The following is a 12,475-nucleotide window of genomic DNA, read 5'->3' on the forward strand; positions in this document are numbered from 1 at the left end:
TTTGAAACAGCTCATGCCAAAATCTTAAGGCTATGTTTAACAATCAGTACAAAAACAGCGCAAAAAACAAGAAAAATTAAAACTTTCGTTAGATGCATATTTTACAGCAGAAAATATTGTTAAAAGCTTCATTTGATTAGTAAACATTCCAATTAACCTGATACAGTATAATTTTTAGAAAAAAGTTGAAAACCATCTGAAATATTGACAATTTTAATCATTGTGTGCAACAATGCATAGAGGAGAACGATTGGCAAATCACCATAAAGGAACAATAATATACAATAAAATGCCATCTTAAAAATAACAAAACCTTTCACCAAATTTTGCACATTGAAACATTATAACACTAGGTAGTTTTAGTGGAAATTTTATACACAAAACAAAGGGTTGCATTTTTTTCGAATACAGTCATTAAAAGGTCTGCACGGGAATATGAGTAATTCGTTTGTTTTGTATTCAAGAAAAAGTTCAATGTGAATAAAGTTTTTCACTCTACTGAAAATCCATCTCTAGAGGTCAATATCTGTTTGCTTCAAATATGAAAACCCATTGACAAACATTCCCGCTGCGAATAGAACCAAAATTCCCCCTGGAGACGATGCGACAAGGCTAAGTCCCATGCGATTGTCTTTTTCCCCTTTTTCTACACCTCTATACCCATGATGTTTTAGTTTCTTCGTTGCTGCTGACGAGAACTGGTGAAACGAAATGGAGTGTCACTCCAATTTACGTCCACTCGGACGAATTCGAGTGCTATCTAGGATCACCAAATCTACCCCAACTCCACGTTCCATCTATCCCGTTTTTTTCTCTTCTAAAAACTCTTCTCTAGTCGAGCTTTGTCCATGAATATGTATGTGTGTGTCCGTGCGTGTTTGGGGCGAAACAAATGACGAAACAGAAATGGCGTGTGAAAATGAATGTGTGCGGAACATGTTCCACTGGGAAAAACTGACTTTTCTACCGGGGAGAGATAGAGGATTATCACGTCTGGTCCTCGTTCGATGGTGGATCAGGGAAAAAGGCAACTGTTACAAAAGTTAGCAACCAACCAACAGACGAAAAAAAGGGGAAAATATGCGGATAAAAACGGGGAGCTTAATTTGATATCAGCTCACCAAATGTTGTTCGACGTTTTATCAGTGCGATATGGCGACTGCGGCGGGTGGATAAACAACACTTTTCCCCCTATACAGCTGAGTAGCAACGCAAAGGGTTTGAAACGCATTCGATGCGAAAGTTTCGCCGAGTGGAAGCTAAAATCGATTTTTTTCCATTCTATTTGATGCAATTTTACAAACTTTTATGAATATGAATCAGCCACACGGATGATTGACTTTTATTTGAGGCTTGAAAGCTCGAATCGGTGCAATTTGAATGATTTGTTGATTTTCAATAGCTTCGAATGTGAACGTTTCTGTCGATTTTACGTTGACCGATGGCATGCATAAAGCGACTAAATTTATTTTATTCATTTCGCAATATATGATTAACGAGACTAAATATAATTTATAACAATGTGTTCTGTGGGCGTTTTTCTCAATGTATGTTTCCGGAAAGGAAACAGGTTTTATACTACGAAAAACTGACAACTCACTCCATTTTTTTTGTACTTTCATATTTCTTTAAAATCTTCCGCAACCCCCAAAAACTGTTGCAGAGATTGGCGCAAACTACATATGATGATATAATTCACATAGGTTTGAAATTTGTTAGCATCTCTTACAGTTTACTAAGAAAGTTAAAAAACGCACAAGACAAATTCCACGCCTATGTACCGCTCAAAACTGATTTTTATCCTGCTAAACAGCTCAAGTAGAAGAAGAAGAAAAATAGTTAGGAGTGTATTCAAAAAAATGCAACACTTTGTTTTGTGAACTTTTGAATGCATGGATTGAAATTGATGAAATGTTAAGCGAAGCTACCTAGTAATGAAATGTGTACGTGTACAAAATTTGGTGACAATCTGTCAAGTGGTTTTTGAGATAGGTAGCGTCCAATACATGGTAAATCGTTTAAGAAATCTTGGAGGACCCAATAGTGAGCTTAAATTTTAATAAAAGTGAAGATTTTTGATTCCATTAAGTGAGACGAATGTGAGAGGATTTTGAAAGCAAAATCAGGAATAGAGAAAGTGATACAAGTAGTATAATTTTTCTAAATGGTTCGTCTAGCTGTCCTATATATAGGCCAGACTTCATTTCTACAAGATAGAACCTGTAAAATAAACAAAATGCGGCAGTCAAATTGTGCGCAAAATATTTGGACTGTTTGATATTTTGAAAAATTTCGTAATGGACAGCAAAACGAACTCTTTAGTAGTTACCTGGCAGATTTCCAACCAGAAATTTTTCGTTGACAAGTCTCGTCTGTGTTTCTCGTAGATAAAAAAGGAGAAAATTTGAAAAATTTTGATGTCTAGTACTTGAAGATGCTAACGATCTGTAGAAACTGCCAATTTCTCTTTCATAACGAATGACACGATGAATGCCTAAAAATACAAAGAAGACTGCCTCGAAATGTGACCGTTTTCTCTGCAAAGCGCTCCAATAGCTCCCACAAAGTTTATACTCTGTTTGAGTTGAATCGGGAATCGTGCCATTGAGTTCAAACGGTGGTGGAGTGATAAAAAGTCAGATAAGTTGTTTTTGTGCCGCAGGAGAACAATCTGCTAAATTTGTTATGAATTCGACCAGATTCAAAATTTTGAGTTAGGGTGAGTGCTCCTACTTTGGACCTAGAGCCTACTTTAGTCCTAAAATGGCGAAAATTGTAAATAATTCTCTTTGCTAGCAAAGTATAATGATACTCCAATGTACATATTGAACTCTTATTGTTCCTGAACCATACCATACCGCTTTTTGCCATAAAAAGCGTTTCTGGTAAAATTTTCAACGGTTTTGAAAATGTACCTTCACAAAAGTGGTGAATCAGACTGCTCCACTAGGGGGGTGCGTTTTGAGAAATTAGAGTGAATAACGAAAAATCACGTTTTTTACTGTCCAAGCCAAAGTTTAAAGGAAAATAACCTTCATTATGAAGAATATGAACCATATTATTTATTTTTCCTAAAATTAATAAAAAACAATGGAAAACTCGGAAAATTGGTAAGGGGTCCAAAAATAGGAGACTTTCGACTTTGATGTTCCATTTTTAGACCTGACATTATCAAAACTTTGTTTTAATACCAACAAATCAACAAAGCTGCGAATTTTTTTATTGAGGCATAATTCAGAACCAATATTGAGCATTTCTAACATTTTTGTCAGCTCTAAGCAAATAAACTATAAGAAAATATAAACAAAAAAGTTTTAGCTGTTGTTCTGCTGATAGAGCTGATGGGGAGTGAAAGTGTATGAGATATTCATAACAGAAATTCAAGTGCTTTTGATCGTTAAAAAGCTGTAATACTTTTTCATGATAAAATTTGATTAAAGTTAACATTTTTTATTAATTTGTTTATTTATTTTTGAAAAATCCTACTTTTCATTGAAGGTTTTAGTTCTAGGTTCAAGGTACCAGTTCAGTACCAAAATAGGAAAAGTAGGTTCTAAGATGGAAATTCTGATCATCCATATCTTTACAAATCTTTCATTAACGGCGAAACCTAAGTTGAAAATTCTCATTGAAACATGCAGATAAGGTCATGAACTATGAATAAGTTTTCTGAAAAATATAAACCTCCCATCCATTAATGAGAAAAATATGATTATTTAAAAACCACCGCTTAATGGGTCCAAACTAGGGCAACTAACCCTATTCCGAAAACCAAACTTCATAAAACAGCAAACGTAATCAAAAGTAGCCATGATTTGAAAAAAATGTGGTTCATAGTATGCATTATAGACGGCGCACGTGTTGCCCTAAAATTAAAGTTGAAAAATCTACATTGGACACTATCTCAAAAACCACTTGACAGAACAAAAATTTGTGTATGTAAACATTACACTACCTGGCAACTTTGTTGTAAATTTCATCAATTTCTGTCCATGCATTCAAAAGGTATTCTCAAAACAAAGTGTTGCATTTTTTTTGAATACACACCTTGGAAATACCCGGTTTCGAATCTACTTCGTGTGCATGTTATTTAGTGGTAAGTGTATCTAATTTCTCAGTACTTTGTCATGGGTTTTTAGATTTTATCTAACTCGTAAGCAGATAAAAAAATACATTCCGAAATAAAAACCTTCGCTGTTGAAATCGTATTTATCTTGGCCTGCTGAAAGGCCCCATGACAAATTTCAGCCCATTTGGTCAACTCTCAGTAGGGTGGCCACAGAACCGGATAAACGTGGAGTCGTAAAACTTACCGGGAAATTTTATCCCAATCCGGGAACAACGAAAGGAATTTTATCGAATAGTTTTGCTACCACCCTGATGAAACTACTGCTTATAACCGCAGACACCAGATACCCAGACTGATCAGTGGCGGCTGAACCCATACAACTACAAATCGCCCAGAATCATACGCCATCTGACGGGGCATCGTGAAACCATTGTGCTTCATCAAGAAAAAAAATACAGTTAATAGTTAACAAGCCAAATGAAAACTATATTGATTTAATCACCTATCAGTATTTGAAACTCTATCTAAAAAATTTTCAATGTCTTCAATGTTAAATTGTTTACTCTAATTTACTGTATCATAAGAAGATGTGAATGTTATACAAACAATGACTGTTGATAGATTTAGATTAGGGATACCATACGTACTCTTTTAAGAGTACATGTACTCTTTTTCGATCGAAAAATAAGCGTACTCTTCTTTTTGTGAAATTTTACCAAATGTACTCTTTTTTTCTGGTGGAAGGAAAAAAAAATGAAATTTTCTCATATAAATTAAATAATTTCTTCCGATGCATGAAGATTGTATTCTTATAAATCCAAAAATTCCAACTTTTTATGCACTCGTTTGTTTCCAAGGATGGATTCCTATGGAAGGAATAACGAGTACATTCACGATTTCAATCTGGATGTTTCGTTCAAAATTAGCGCCCTTGAGTATGCAATGAACTCCTGAGCAGTTGGCAATATGCATAACAACAGCTTGCTATAAAGCATAATGCACAAATCAAAAGCGAACGAATTAGCAATAATGTTTTTGAAGAATGAAAAACTACACCTCTTAAAAAACTTTTTAAAAATTCAGTTTTTTTATCAACTTTGGTGCGTTTTCTCATTATAAAATCGAAACTTTGAATAATTCAACTTAAAATATTGAGCATTTGTCAATTTAGTCACATATCTTCTTGCATCAAATTGGCGCTATTTGAATGACCTAATACATCAGGACTTTGAATAAATGGCGTTTGTATTAAAAATTTTGAAAAAAATCCTCAATGTACTCTTTTTGGCGTAGCAGGATATGGTAACCCTAATTTAGATGAAAAAATAATACAAACGTTACGTTATACCGGTCCTTAGTTCAGAGCGTATTAATTTTGGGATTCAGTTTTGATTTCGAATTCTATCTGGCTGAGTGACAGTATGAAAATTATAATGTCTGAAAATTATAAATAATTCAGAAATAGTTCAGAATTGTTCGTCTTAATCTCAATGGTTGATTTATTGTTTACTGCGACCAAAAAAACAAACTACATAAAACTTCTTGAAAAACGTGAGTTCCAATTTATCTTAACTGTTTCTGGGCTAGTTCCTATAGATAGGTTCGAGGATATTCTGGTGGAAAATTTTTTAGACAATTAAAAACAATTAAAATAAACGTGAAGAATATATTGATTAATTAACTTTTATCCTATTTGGCGCTGGAACTGATCGTGATATAATGCTGTTTCACTAAAACTTATATTTTTTTGGAAAAATAACTCCAGAAACGACCATGTTTGTCGCCCGGTTATTTTTCCTTGCTCATTTGTACACGCCCAACAAGTGTGCGTGAGAAATGTCAAAAACAACTGTATTGGCCTTCTTGGCATAATTTTGAACTTGAGGAAAATTAACAACTACATTTTTTCAACTGTTGCGCAACTTACAACGTAAAATCCCTCCCATAACAGCCAGAAAATGAAATAGAAAGATGATCGTATGTGTGGTGCGAGTGGAGAGCAAAAATGTCATTCAATATTGACATTGCTGCCTGACCGACATTGTAGCTTGGTCATTCAACTCGTAGATGACTTTGATATTCTTTCGATAACATTGACTACTAGACGTTGGTCGGGTCAAACGAAATTGACAGTAATTTATCAGCCTTGCTTAAAAGCGATAATTTTTTAGACTATTTTTCCTATCCTAATCCGTTAACGAGAGCAAGTGTGCGCGATAAATGTCAACTTAAAAGTCTTTCATTCAAAAAACAGTTGTTGAAAAACGAGGGCAAATATGCACTGAATTTAGAACATTTCAAAATATCTGTTTCAAGTCCATTTATCTTTGCTTCCAAAAATTTTTCACCATTCACATTTAACCACATTCTTGGAATCGAAATTTCATTCAAACCATATTCTGAAAGTAATTAGTTTACGAAATGAATCCACTATTCAATAAATTATAACTTTAAATAAGGTTCATTTTAATTTTTGTCCCGTAAATAAGCAATAATTTCGCTGTAGCTAAACTTATTTAAAGAAATCATAGCTTTTCCACATCACCAAAACGAATTTTGAATGGTAAAAGAACTTGACTGTCTATTTTCTTGTCGTTGCATGAAATGTCAAATAGCGTATGTCGGTGTGAGTGAACTCATTAATGTTTTAATTTTGGTGTGACGAATTCACGTACGTGTTTTTGTACCTATTGATAAAATCAATTACACGTGCGATTATATAATTATTATAATTATAAGTCGCGAATGCCATAATGATGGTAAAACGACTATAATCGAAACAAAAAAAAAATTACACGTGCGATATTCAGAAAAAGGTTCGAAAAAAAACAATGAAAAATATCAACAGAACAGGAAAAGCTAAGCTATTCTCACTAAACAGATTCGGATGGTTGAGACTGTTTCTCAAGAATCATCATTATGTCAACCAACGCACTTTGTTATAAATTGTTCTAAATTTGCGGGAAAAGGTTTACAAAATGCATCATCTCGAAGTCCAAAATATTTTTTCGAACACAGCCTCGTCCAGTGGGCGGTAAAAGGGCTCGTTCAGTATCCTAGTTTTGTTAGATATTTTGAAATGCAGACATTTCTCGAATGTGACTAAATTTCTCATGGTAACGAAAGTTTAAGGATTTATTGTAGAAAAAGTAAATAATGATCTGACACTGTTTTATTGCTGTAGATGGTGACTCAATTGAATATTTCGTTGTTTCGAATTAAAATTAGTTTCTTCCGGTAACAAAGCAATACTTTACTAATTTTGTAAATATCACCTCTACTTTTGTTTTATTCAGTTTTTGTAAACCTATGCGGCGATTTGGCTAGGTGAAGGGTTTTGAGAAACTCTAACTGAAACAGATTGTTCAACAAAACTTGTAAGAATCTCGTTCATTCAGTTGATTTAACAGTTCTAAACAGCAACATAATTTAAAGCCCCATTCAATGTACTTTCGTTTTGCAATATACAACCAGTGGAATGTTTTGTACATTCCATTTGTCGTTTTCTCAACTATTCCTAGATCATTTTATAACTATTTACAAATAATTGTGTCATTACAATATTTTTCTGCTCGGGAAACTTGAACTTACCCTTTACGCAGGTTCTGGGGCTTAGCAAAATCTTACAGTTGAAAATTATCTTCACAAATAAAACAGTTGTTAGGCAGCTCTTCATTTCCGCAATTCTTCTTGTGAATTGAAATGTGTGGTTTTCAACAAGACCGGATATGTCATAAAATGGTTATTTTTTAACCACAACGTAATAAGGAAGTGGAGCGGTAATCTCAAGTTTTTATTCAATTTTCATCTCTGCGTCAGTCAATGTATTTGTTATAAGCTTTCTGGTTGAATTCTTCAACCACATTTGGTTAATGTGCTCTAATTCAAAAATGGGTTGATAAATCCAGGCAAAATTCGGGCTTTTCAATAAAATCCAGGCAACCGTGTCGAACCGGAATTTTCCCAAATTTTTTAATAAATATCCGGGCAAACCCGGATATAACCGGACAATCTAGCAAGCTTATTCTGACAGCAGATAATGTTTAGGATTATCTGCTAACTAATAGTGAAAAAGATTTCTGTAAAGCCCTTAACGAAGCGAACAATAAAATAATTGTTCATCATTGTTTTTGGGAAGATTAAAAAAAACTCAATATGCTTCAAACTCATTCTCTTGAATAATTTGTTTTTTAAATTTTAAAAAACAATTAAAAAAAAACAATCCAATGAAAATCATAAGGTGCACAGTTCGAAATACCAAGTATTTTTTTTCAAGTAATAACATCAGATTTTAACAGTAATTTCTGACCACATTCATCTGTAAAGATGTTTTAATGCTAGCAATTCATTCCTGTCAAGTTTGTTCACGAAAGTCGCACAGCAAAGCTAAACTAACTGACACTGTATTTCCCAATATAAATCAATGCGCAAAATGGCATCTCATTGATGCTTTATTCTTCTTCCTAATAACATTAAGGTCGTATCTTGTAACATCTCACAGTTTTTAAAAGTTCAATGCTGTTCTGTTATCCCTTTCGTAGAGAAACAAAAAACTAACATCAGCACTAGAGTTCCCCTAATGACCCAACTATTGAAAAAGCTATGCGCTGCAGGCTAAAATTGATCCTAGGCACAAGATCTCATGCCAAATTTGGGATCACGGGAAGAAGTCACTCAACGAATCTGAAGTATGTATAGGATTTTGAGACATTTTGTTCGAAAGGAACATGAAAATCCAGTTTTTCATGAATAACTTTGGTCCCCTTTTTTTGTTGGGTTCCTACCACTGCGACCAGTTGTTAGATCTTTTGTGGTTGATCCCCTTTGGCCGATTTCTTTTAAAAACGGGTTTTCTTAAAGCCTAAACTTTGACAAGTATTTCATCCCAAGACTGGATTAACCCTACATATTCAATTTGAATTGCAAAGCAGCAATACTATTGAGGATAACCTTTGAAAAGTGATCCCAAAAACAACAGAAAAAATTACGTCAACGTGCTTAAGTTCAAAAATTTTCATAAGGAAGTAATATATCTACCATTCACAATAATACGTACTGAATCAGAAGAAACAACTAGAGCATCGGTCATCCCTAATTACTCTAAAATGGTAGACAAGATTGAATATTGAGCTTTACAAAAATAAACGTAAATGAAATTTGCATGAATTACAATGAAAAATTAAAGAGAAATTTGCAAAAACAAATTTTACAATCTCTTAAAATTGCAAATAATGCTAAATCTTCTTCAGGAAATCGATTGATATCCCTTTGTTAATTCAACTTTCTATAAGATATGTGACTTAGTCGAAAATAAACAAAATATTCAGTTTCGTTTTTCAGTTCAGTAGTTAGAAGATAAAAAATACTGCAAATTTGAACAGTAGCTAAAATAACACAATTGAAGTTAGAGTTCCGATGTTTTAAACAAGAACAATTTTAATTGCTAACTTTAATGTTCGCCAAAAGAATAACCTGCAGTACGTAGGAAAAGACGTACTGCAGGTTATTCTTACTGTTTTTTTAATAATGACAGCTGCTACCGGCGCTGCTTTTATCTAAAAGATCGTTATAGGCCAATGAACTTTTAGCACTCCTCTCCTTTTTTTGGGGCGAACAATGGGCCCAGAAAAGTTTCGAAAATGATGTGTTTATTCACCGTTTTTAATTTTTGTTTCATTTATACAAAGCAAGCTTAATAACAGATTCGTAATCAACTCATTGAAATTGTAATTTTTGTATGTTTTTAGGTACTTTTGACCCATTGTTCAGCATCTCAACTGATGAAACCTGACCCTCAATAAAAATAATACCCAAGTACCCAATTGATAAACTTCTGGCTCTGCAAATGCTTGAACATAGGCACACCTTCTTGCAGAGGCGTTTCTCCAATTTTCTTTGCATCAAATTAATTAATTTTATAGGTGTTACGAAAACTCGTGTTCCAAAGAAAGTTCTTTTCCCTCAACAAGCTTTTCTTTGTTTATCAATTTTATGCAGTCCTTCCCCCTTTTTTTCAACCCTGCTGAATGGAAGGCGGAAGCAAAGCCAATACCTTTTTAAAGCTTTTTATTTTTCCACTCCACTTGCCGAGCCGTTGTCAATTCGGCTGAGAGCAGCTTTTCCGCTTTGATAATTTTTTGGTTTTTCTTCCTTATCCTTCTAATTAATATTCACTGTGCTTGCGAACACTTGTTTTCCGTAGCCCTTTGAAGAGTTTTCCCTTTGTGGGACTTGAGAAATTTGAGGCTGTTTATTTTTTTGTATTATGTTTTTATTGTGTTTATTGGTTTTTAAGGTATATTGAAGGAATTGAAAAAAAATGTCTGATGCTTCTAATTTATCCAATAATTCCTAATGCAGAGAACTTCTTTCGAAGTTTTTAATATCGTATTGCTCTATCAAATTTTCAATATGATTCATCTTCAACACAGTATCATCCCTGTGTCAATCTTATCAGGAGCTCAATAAATTCCGTTTTCCCGTAAAAACCGAGTTCGAGAATTCTAGTGAAAATGCGCCATCGGTTTCTGTGCCAATAACGGTTTTATCGAATTACTCGATAGCATGCTGAGCGAGACATTGAGAGGCAGACATTGTTTATTAGGATAATTTCATTCAGCTTCACTCGGGAAGCGATCAGAGTTAGACTGCTGCTGCCTCGTGTGGTCTACCACTTCCAGAAAGTGGCGAAAAAAGTTGTACGAAAATAGGAAGGGTAATGTTGGTTAGATGACATTTCCGGGTTCTAAATTATCAACTAAGCCTCTGGCGCTTTCTAAATTTTTAAAATAATTAACTTGAATGTCTCTAAATATTTTTTAAAAAAATAAAAAATCATTATTTTAACCAACCAGGGCACTCCAAAGGCTTAAGTACCCTAGTCAAGCTTTACCGAGAGTTTGACACCCGGTCGGAAGCATGGATAACGATAAAGCACAGTTCAGACATGGTACATTTCAAGGAGCTGCAAGCTTGACACATACACAGACAGGAGCAATGGCTTCGATTTCGACCCAATTCTTTGCTGGTGCACCTTTTTCTGAGGGCTCTGGATTTTCACCCTCCTCCCGAGAGCTGAGGAATGCCAAGAAAAACACTTGCAAATAAAACCGAACGAAACCGTTTCAATCGGTCGGAAAAACATTGTTGGAATGTTGTGCATCGAGAGTAACACGTAAATACATACATTTTAGTGCAGGCAGACAAGCCCCCTGTACGACACAGAAAGGGCATTCATGTGAAGGTGCCAAACTATTTGCTCGGTCCGATAGCACATATTTCTTGCGGAAAATTTATAGAAATTGTTTATCAGCAAAGGAAACCTGGGTGGGTAGGTGCTTATCTCAATTGGAGAAATGTTGAAAAATATTTTTGAGCACACACAAGGAAGCCTTTAATCTGCAACTGATTTCAATTCTGCCGTGTTTGATACATAGCAAATTCAAGGAGTTACTCGCAGTTTGCACGTGGAAGATGCTATTTTATTCCCATTCAGCCAGAAATTAAAAAAAAAACAAAGTTGAACTGAAATCCTTCTTTGTGAATGCTGTTTAAGGATGAAAATCGCTCAGCTTGAACATGCTGTAATTAGTTATTATCTTTTTCTATGGCGACCGTAAAAATGGCTATCAAGGATTAACGTGATTACACGCCTGCCATAAACCGTCGACTGTCAATAAATGTTGATTCTGCATGAAGTCTATGTTGATGTGGGAAAGTAGTGACATTGAAGCAACAGTGAATTTCACGATCCGGCTCGAAGGACCGTATGTCCAACTACCCAGTATGAGCTTTAGAAGCACTCAGCGAAGGATAACTTCACACAGATCGTGTAAGGAAGCTACCGTTCTTGTGGAGAAACACAAGCTTTTTTTGATTGGAGACTGTGTCGACCCTTTATCTACGAGGAAAATTGCTGATTCCTAAAGTATTTCACGCTTATTTATTATAAATTCACGCATATTATTGTATATTTTGACTATCAAGAAGATGCAGTACTATGGTAGTCATTTTTGTGTAGTTGGTAACCACAGGTGGTAAATCTCGGTTTACGGATTGTATTCCGAAGCTCGGCGAGCCACCAGTTTGCTACTCTGGGTGGGAAGACTTATGATAAGTATACTCCGTGTATAACTCCTACTCCCTAAACTCCACCTGGGGCCGCAGACCTAGTTTCCACCTCGAACTATTTAACACACTATGCTTCAACAGTGTGAAGTCATTTTGCACTAGTGCGTTCCAAGGCAATACTCATAGACGAGACCACTTTCAGCGAAACCTCTCATCCTTATGACTCGAAGTCTGAACTCTCCTATAACGACTTGAGAACCGATATCTCCTCGCAGTGACTCGAGTTTCCCACATAAACCTTTTCTCTTCGCGAGATCCTACCCCTCATCGCATCGA

Source organism: Uranotaenia lowii, chromosome 3 (genome assembly GCF_029784155.1).
Source record: "Uranotaenia lowii strain MFRU-FL chromosome 3, ASM2978415v1, whole genome shotgun sequence".
Classification (NCBI taxonomy): domain Eukaryota; kingdom Metazoa; phylum Arthropoda; class Insecta; order Diptera; family Culicidae; genus Uranotaenia; species Uranotaenia lowii.